The sequence below is a fragment of the Tupaia chinensis genome, unplaced genomic scaffold (assembly GCF_000334495.1).
Source record: "Tupaia chinensis unplaced genomic scaffold, TupChi_1.0 Scaffold000140_1, whole genome shotgun sequence".
NCBI lineage: Eukaryota > Metazoa > Chordata > Mammalia > Scandentia > Tupaiidae > Tupaia > Tupaia belangeri.
This window is the reverse complement of record NW_006159610.1, coordinates 316,327-325,069: the sequence shown is the minus strand read 5'-3', so window position 1 is coordinate 325,069 and position 8,743 is coordinate 316,327. Positions and strand designations below refer to the sequence as shown.

The 8,743-nt window shown below is 52.2% G+C and overlaps 1 protein-coding gene across 1 annotated transcript in view; it reads left to right on the top strand.

The window, feature by feature from the left end:
* Positions 1-32: 32 nt before the first annotated feature.
* The window catches only part of LOC102468553 (plexin-A4), a gene marked incomplete at its 3' end in the record, with an annotated part of 320,452 nt that continues 311,741 nt past the window's right edge, over positions 33-8,743 (top strand). Inside the window, exon 1 of the mRNA XM_006145084.2 lies at positions 33-473. The remainder of the gene's footprint in view (positions 474-8,743) is intronic.

Here is an 8,743-nt window from a genome sequence, read left to right as displayed (position 1 = left end):
CAGCGGCCCGACCGGGCGAGCATGGGCGGCGCGGAGTGACGCCGCCGTGCCCGCTTGGCATCAAGGACATTCAGCCCGCGGGGGTGGGGACGAAGGGGGGCAGCCCCGCGTCGCCACCGCAGCCCCTGAGAGCCACCGCCCCTGCTCGGGTTCCGGGGCTGGGTGGAGGAAAGGGGTGCTTGGAATTGATCCACATTTTCCGACCTTTTTGTTGGACATTACGCCCACCTTGGACGCCGCAAGAGGAGCTGTCAAGCCCCGCAGGCTCCGATTCGACCCCCTCCGTTTTCCTTGGCTGCTCCCGGCTTTCCTGTGCCTCGGTGGAGTATTTGCGTTCGGGGCTGGGGCTGGAGGAGGCAGCCACACGCGCGCACACGCACACGTTCAGAGGAGGGCGAGAGGCAGCGGCACAGGCACCATCTGCAGTGTCAATGCGGCGCTCCCGCTGAAGGAGGGAAACGCGGCGCTCCCAGGTAAGGACCGGCAGCCCGGGCGTGGGGCCCCGCAGGCGCCGAGGGCAGCGCGGGCAGAGAGACCCGGCCCGCCTGGGAGTCCTCGGCTGCCCCGGAGCAAGCCCGCTGCACACACACAAATGCACACGGGCACACACCGCGCGCACGCACCTGCCCACGTCCCACCTGGACACCCGCGAAGGTGCAGCGCGGCCGGAGCAGGGATTTCCCGTGTTCCTCCTCCTCTCGCGCTCCCGGACTCCGACTTCTCTTCCCCGGGACTTTCAGGGTGGGAGTCTGTGAATTACCGGCTCTCCCTCTCACCCAGGGAGGCGGAGGGAGAGATTTTTCAGTTCCCAGCCCCTTTCATCCTTAGCTGGTTTTTAAAACCGGAGAAGTCACGGGAGGTCTCGGGAGACCCGCCCAGCATAATCACTGCTCCGTGGCCTTCGGAATCCCGGGGATTTGAATGGAGACAGGCCGGCAGATATTCGGACAGGTATTTGGCGAGCGTGGTGGCCGGCGCGCGGGGAGGAGGCCACGGAGGCGGCCGGGCTGCAGTTCCGTAGGGCGGTGCATGTGGAACAGACACTCCGTTTCCCCAGTAAGAGGCAGCACCAACGCCTTTCTGAAGCGTGGCACTGCTTCCCCGGGAATGCGCCGGGATTTCGGGCAGAAAGGGACTTGCGCACCGCCGCGTGTGTTGCTTGTCTAGGGAGACGATGGGGGTCAGATCTCCGTAAAGGTGTGACCTTCCTCGCATCCCGGCTGTCTGGGAAACCGCATGCCGCTGGCAGACTCAGGACTGGGTCTCACTCTCACCTTCTTACCCTTCCCTCAGCAACCAGGGCTGCTTTCCCCCGTGCCTCCGGCGAACACCTGTCACATGCTTTTGGAGGTGTGTGTCTGAGAAAAATAACTAGAAGCGGGAAGCCAGAGGGGTGTAGCCCTCCAAGGGAGGAGGGTTCCCTCTCACGACCACATCGGCAGAGGAGATTCGTTCCTGGGTTTGCCAGCGTCCCCGGAGCCGGCTGTTCCTGCTGTAGACTCGCTCCCCACGTTCTCCCTGGTTCCGGGTTCTATTTCCCTGAAGCCCTCCCTTTCCTTCTCTCCCAGGCTGCAGTTTCAGGGGCTGCTCATTTTCAAACTTTTTTTGGGGAGTTGGTTTGGGGTTCTGAAAGGGCTTTCTCCTAGTTCTCTTCTTGGGTCCTAAAAGCAGCTCACAGGAGGCTCAGCTGTTGTAGGAAGACAAATGTAGGATTCAGATAAAACATTATTTTGGAGTTGAAGGTACACATAGCTAGCTCCCACGTTTCTATAGCAGTCCCTTTTAGGTAGCATTTATGGCAACCTGACTGAGACCAAAAAATAATAATAATAATGGAAGAATGAGCTGTACCCTCTATATAAGATCATGTGTTCAGAGTGTCCCAGAGTCCACCAGTGGGAAAAACATGTTGGGAGTCTTCCAGAACACGAGAGGAAAGAAACACACATTCTTTTGAACAAGGAGACCTCAGTGCTGGGCACAGAGTTTGGACTGGTTTTGTAAATCCTGAAGATGGGTGCTGAAATAAAGAGCTTTTCCCGCACCCCCCACCTCTGCTATTTTCAAACTTTTTTTCAGCTCTGGCAAAGGTCTCAGGCTAGGCTGGGGAGAAGAGCAGGCGCCCTGGGAGGAGATTATATTCCCCGCTGTGTGCTGTGTGAGCTGCCCTTTGATTGATTGAAAAGGGTAGATGGGATAAAGCAGAGCTCTCACAATGGGGAGAACCCAGTAGGGGGAAGAAACATTATTTTCCTTTTAAGAATGGTGGGCGTGTGTACACACACACCCAGACAGACACACACGCATTCTCAGAGTCTACTAAACACGGTCAACTCGTCCAGCTGTGTGTGACAATGGGGTTGTCCTCTGACTTCAGGCTGTGGAAAAGCGGGAACATCTCCACACCTCAGAGTGTGTGGACAGGGAGGTCCCATGCATGCGGACGGCAGCACATGGTTGCCACAGAGATAGGAGCTGCAGGATCAGTGAGTGCTCCCCAGGTAAACGTCCCCACACAGGACCTTGAGGAGCACACAGTTGGGGTACAGACTCCCTGAAATGTCTGGGCGCCTTCTCAGCAGACCTCCACTCCCTTCTCTGCAGCCCCATACCTTCATTCCTCTCTTGAGTATTTTCAGCCTCGGGATCCATCATTCTTGTGCATGGCCACCAGTCGTTATTCTGATTATGAGCTAAACATCTGGATTCAAAAACATCCCTGCACTTTCTGCACTTAGCATTAGGTACCGATTTGGTTTCTAGGACAAGACAGGCATTAATTAGCATCTGCGTAAAGCTGGGTGCACATCATCTAATTCTCTCGGGGCTCTCTTGCTGAGCCCCGGAGCATGCTGTGCTGTCATTCTCTCTCTCACCACTCCTTCCGTGGCCTTCCTTCTTTCCCAGACTCTGGGGTCTTCCTACTAGAAAAACTGGGGCCATGAGCCCTGCTTTGGAGCAGACCCTCCCTGCTTGCTAGACTTGGCTCTAGGGGGCTCTCCTGTAACCACTAGGCGTGGGCTGTCTGGAGATTTTCCTTCTTGCCTGAGTCCAGACTTGGGGGCTCCCCTGTCCTCCCAGGACTTTAGCCTGGATGCTCACCGATGCTTGGCACCCATTTCTGAGAACTCAGAGGTAGCCAACTTGGTTCTTTTCTCCTTCTCTGTGTCTCTCTGATGCCAGGTACTGCTGCTCCCTGCAGACGGGGAGATCTGCATGATGGCATCTGCTTACAAACGGACTCCGGATCTTTTTAATCACAGGGAGGGCTGCTGGGAATGACGTGGGGGCTTTCTGGGGCAGCAGCAGTCTGAAATGGGGAGCCCGCCAAGGGGGCTGGGGCATCACAGTGCTGGGCTCCTAGTTATCGCCAGGCTTTGATGCAAGGAAATCGCAGCGAATCCCTTTCCTCCAAGCCAGCTAGGGGGCATTTCTTAGCTGCTTCTCCTGATCCTCAGCCAGAGGAGGCTCTCCACAGACAATGCACGGCGGAGACCTGTTGGAGTGGCTCTGTGATGGGGCATGATGGGGCGGCCGCGGTACAGAAAACCCCACCATGACCGTGACCGTGATTAGTCTGCGCGACAGATGTGCCAGCCTGGCCTCTCTTATTGTGTCCGGGGCTTTCGATGTGAAACTGGTTCTGGTTCTGGGTAGTTGAAGCGGGCTCCCTTCCCTCCCTGACACCCCCCGCCCCCATCTTCCTCTAACCTCCCTTCCCTTCCTTTCTGCCACCCCCACCCCGTTGCTAATTCACCTCTTGGCTTTGTGAGCACATCCGCCAGCCCATTTGCCCTCACATTCGTGGCACTCCAAGAAATCAATATAACATGAATTTAACGACAGCTGGATGATTAAGTGTTATTTATATTTAAGAGCGGCATTTAAAAAAGACGTTGCACTAATAAATCAAAGGGCTGTTTGGGGGGGTGCACACGATTAGGGTAATTGCCCTGTAGGCTCTGGTGAGCATTGCAAGGTCCACACGCAGAGCCCTGAAGACGACTCTGTCTCTTTAAAAGCTGTAAGCTCCACCTTCCCTCCTCTCAACTCCCACCTGCTCCCCTTTCTCTGTCCGGACTTACTCTGCCTTCTCCTGCTGCCCAGGCTGTAGCTTTCTAGTTGTGGCAGGAAGGTGGAGCTAGCAGGAAGACTGAAGGGGGGTTCTGAGCAAAGTGGTGAGAACCAGAACTGAATCTGAAAAGGTAAGGCAGGCAAGGGTCCTAATTCCCAGAGCCCAGGCCTGTTCCAGAAGGAGGAGGCTGCTTCTCTGCTCCTAGGAGGCTGGAAGAAAAGCTTCCTGAGTTCACATGTGAGGCCCAGATCCCTGTCCTACAGTCCTGTGGCATCAGCCTCTCAAGGAAAGAAGCTTTAAGGGTGTTAGTATTGGTTTTAGGCCTTGCAAAGACAATGGAATGGAAAGCAATCATCAGTGATGACGGTGGTGGCCAGTATTTACTGAGCTGCTTCTTCGCTTGGGTTAGGGACTGTTAAGTAGTTTGCCCAGCATGGCCCACTTCTCATAACAATCACTATTACCATTCTTATTTCCTCCATGAGGAAACTGATGCCAGAGATGCTGGCCTGCACCTGCCAGAGGTCCAAGCCTTGTCCAAGATCACCCAGTGCTAAGTGGGGCAGCCCAGGCCCAACCTGACCAAGCTGCCCTGGCCTCCCTAGAACATATGTGCTCAGCATGTTGTCACTCCCCTGGAGCTTCGTGGGTGGGTGAGCAAGGCAGACGTTGACCCCGGCACATGAATTTACTCTTTGAGCCTCGGTTTCCCCATTTATCAAAGGAGGATAAGTCTTACCCTCGGCTGCTGGTGGATTGTGAAATAGCATGGATGATCTTAGCAGAGTGCTCAGTGCCTAGGGGTGCCCATGCCTGTTCTATCTCATGTGGCAACTCCTATTCTCTCCTGGGAGAAACCAAGGAGGAGAGAATGAGGAATTAAGTCCCCCTCTCTGCTTTTGACTTCGGGAGGCTCTGGGAGGAGTCTGGTTTTTTCTCCTTAGTGACTACTTCAAATTGCTGGTATTGTGGCAACATTTTCTCATTTCATCCTGAAAATAACCCTGTAAGGTAGGATCGTTTATTTCCATTTGGAACTAAGGCTGAGAAGAGTTTAAGTGAGACGCCCAGGGCCCCAGGTTGCTAGGCGATGGATGGTCTTTTTACTCTTGGCCAAGGGTTTTTACTCTGCCACTGCTCATAGCGGGTGCTTGACACTTGTTCCTTCATTCGTTAGCCCTAGTGTTCCAGGTTTGGGGGTCCAGAGGCAGGAAGGAAATCTTTGTTTATAGATATCATATTCTGAAGGGTGTCTGGGTCCCTGGGGAGCTGGACAGAGACTCACTGAAAGTTGGTGCCACTGGATTGTGGCATGGGGCGTAGGAGATGAGTAGACATCCTGAAGCACTTCGTAGAATTTTGATGCTTTCTCATTCATATGGAGAAAATATTTCCTACCTGAGATGGGTCATTAGGAATTGCATCATGATGCTAAGAGGTATGAGAACAAGGACCTGGTTGGGTGCTGTCCCACCCCCAAAGTTGGACCAATTGAGCCATCCTGGCAGACTCATCACTCTGACCTGAAGATGCTAGGAAACAGCGATGAGAGGATCTTCAGTTAGTTTTTGGTTGTGTTTTCTCCCAAAGACAAACTTCTGGTTCCATGCATTATTATGCATTATGGCTTCTCCTTGTATTGTACGGTGGATGGAGGTTCTACCAACCTGACGAGACTAGCAGGGTCACGCTTGGAGTTTCGTCCCTTGTCCTCCAGGGGAACAGTAGGAGTGGCTGCAAGTATTGGATGTGGAATCTGTGTAGACTTAGACCAACAGGTGTCCGCCAGGTCTCGGGCATCCTCTCATTCCTTCTAGCTTGGATATCCCCTCCCCCTCCACAGTGCCTCCTCCATGAACCAGGATTCGCAACAGCAAATTGGATTTTGGGATGTTTTGTCACTCCAACACAAAACAGATCACTAGCTAAGAGGATATAGTCTCCGCAGTCAATGCGCTGAACACAGCCTAGCTGAATCAATTCCCTTTTTTTCATTATGGAGTGCAAGGAGAGAAGCAATTGAAGAAAAGGTCACTGGAAATTTAGGAAAGGCAACCCATAGTGGTTCCATGTCTTTCCTGGTCTTTACTCAGGATCAGTTTCTTTTCTTTTCTTTTCTTTTTTTTTTTTTTTTTGGGGAGGGTTTTGCTATGGGGTGTGTGCACTTGCCAGAAAGACAGAGAGAGAGAGAGAGAGAGAGAGACAGAGAGACAGAGAGTGAGAAATCACCCTCCGGGGGATGGCCACACTGCAATCCCTCTCCTCCATTCTCCTCTCAGGATCTTGGGCATGCATGCACATGTGCCTGGTGTGAGTTTAAGCCACCAGGTCCAGGACTTGAACCGCAGTTGACTACATGGGAGTCCAGCAACATAGCCATTATGCCAACTGCTGGCCCCCCAGGATTAGCTTCTTATCTAGCACACTCTGGATTCTTCTCAGAGCCCCAAGGGACTCTTTTCTCAGTCATGTATAGGCTGGCACTGGAGGGCGAGCAGATCATCTCTTTGCTGTGGCCCATAGGTCAAGAGGAGGGAAAGCACACCCAGCAGAGTTGAGGGAGTGTGTCTCTTCTTATGGAGGGAGTGGAGAGTGAGAGGAGGCCTGTCAGGGCAGCTGGCATTGCATCAGCATCGGGATGTGCAATTGAACCAGCCCACATGGAATGTCAACTAAGGTTGCAGAGACAATGGGAACTTACTTTCTTCCTTTCCAGATCTGTTTTCTGATGCTAATACCTAAAATAGAGCAGAATTTCCCAAATTGTATGCTGTGCTTCAGTGAAGAGGTGTTACTTGCAAAAAAAAGTTTGCACGGACAAATAAGTTTGAGATACCCTGTGTATCAAGTAAAGCTAAAAAAGTTCTTGCTGCAGGACTTCTCAGAGCCTTTGCCATACCAGCATGGATTATGAAACCGTAAAAGCAGATACACCATGTGGTTGACTCGAAACTCAGTGAGAAATGCTGGACCAAGACAAACACTTTTTTTTTTTTTTTTGAGAGGTTTTGCTATAGGACACGTGTGCTCGCCAGACAGACAGAGAGAGACAGAGAGACAGAAAGCGAGAAATCACCCCCCGGGGGGGTGGCCACGCCGCAATCCCTTCTCCTCCATTCTCCTCTCGGGATCTTGGGCACACACGCACACACACCCAGTGTGAGTTTTAAGCCACTGGGTCTGGGATGCGAACCACGGTCGACTACCTGGCAGTCCAGCAACATAGCCATTACGCTAACTGCTGGTACCCCACACTTTTATATGTCTACTCTCGACTGTGAATAAAGGGGTAGATTCTACCCCTGAAAATTTCAGCTGAACTTTCTTACACATTGCACATGCAAATTTATGATTTCTGGTGGTTGTGTGAGCATTAGGTTCTTAAGCTTTCTTGGGCCAGTTCCATAGACAGTCCCCCTCCAGCTTCGATTACTGCCCAGCTATTTCCAGTCTATCATGCTCCTTGTCCTTTCAAGGAAAGAGAGAGTTTCTCAGGCATGTGTACATTTTTCTTAAGTTTCTAGATGATTCCAGTGTGTTCTCTGGTGGTGTGGGGAGAGCTAGGCTTTGGATTCAGATAAATGTAGATCTTCCCAGACCTGGCACTTCTAAACTAAGGGGTCTTGGTAAGTATGTATTATGTTTTAGTTATAAAATGAGGGAGTCGTCTAGATCACTACTTGCAAACATATTTTAGTATGTAAGTGGTGGAAGTCTTTATCTACATGAAAGTCGACATGGAGCTCTAACACACAGAAGAGATGGGACTGCTGGGTCAAAGCTCTGGAGGTGCCCTGGCCTTGCATTCTTGGCCTATGTGACTCTCACCCTATCTTAGGCTGGCTTCCCTAGAAAGTGGAGTCTGAGGCAGATGCTTGTGTGTTAACACTGTATAGAGGGGTAGAGTAGATCTTTATTAAGATGTAGAGGAGATCTTTCTTGGAATGGAGAAGATATCTCAGGGAAACAAAAGTGAAAGAAATGGGGAGGGAGCTAGAGAAGGAAGAGAAACAAGAAGGGTATTACCGAGTTAGCCATAGCTTCCCAATCACACACCACTGGCGGTTAGTCACTCAGCATGTGTCCAGAGAAGCCTGATGAGACACGAGATGCCTCAGAATGGTCTTCAGAGGGTGGGTGCAGCCACCAGTTCATCTGCGGGGTCTTTCTTGCCTGCCAAAGCTCCTTGGTCACTGGACACCCCACCTGGCGTCAGGCCTAGGGGCTGAGCCTTCGGTGGCTCCCTCTATAGTCCAGTTGATAGTGCCCCTGCTGCAAGTGCCTTTGCTCCTGAAGGAAGAGGGGCAGAGAGAACTTTAGGACCAGAGGAGTGGCATGAGGCATCATAGGACCAATTGGACAGGAGGCAGGGCAAATGGAAGAAGCTCAGAATGGGTATGGGGTGGGGATGTCAGATGGGACCCCGCAGATCTGGTCAGGAACAAAAGCTGGGAGGGAGACTAGGATAATGGGCTGCGTGTAAGGAACAGATGGCAGCAAGACAGGGCAGGCGGCTCCAATAAAGAGCCTCCAAAATTGATGACTCTGTGGTAGCACTAGACAACTATGCCACTTGACCCCCAGTAGAAACCACATTGAGGATGCGTGTGAGGGGCTGGGGAGAGACTGGCTAGTGGGTACGAAGTTATGAGTAGGAAGAAGGCATTC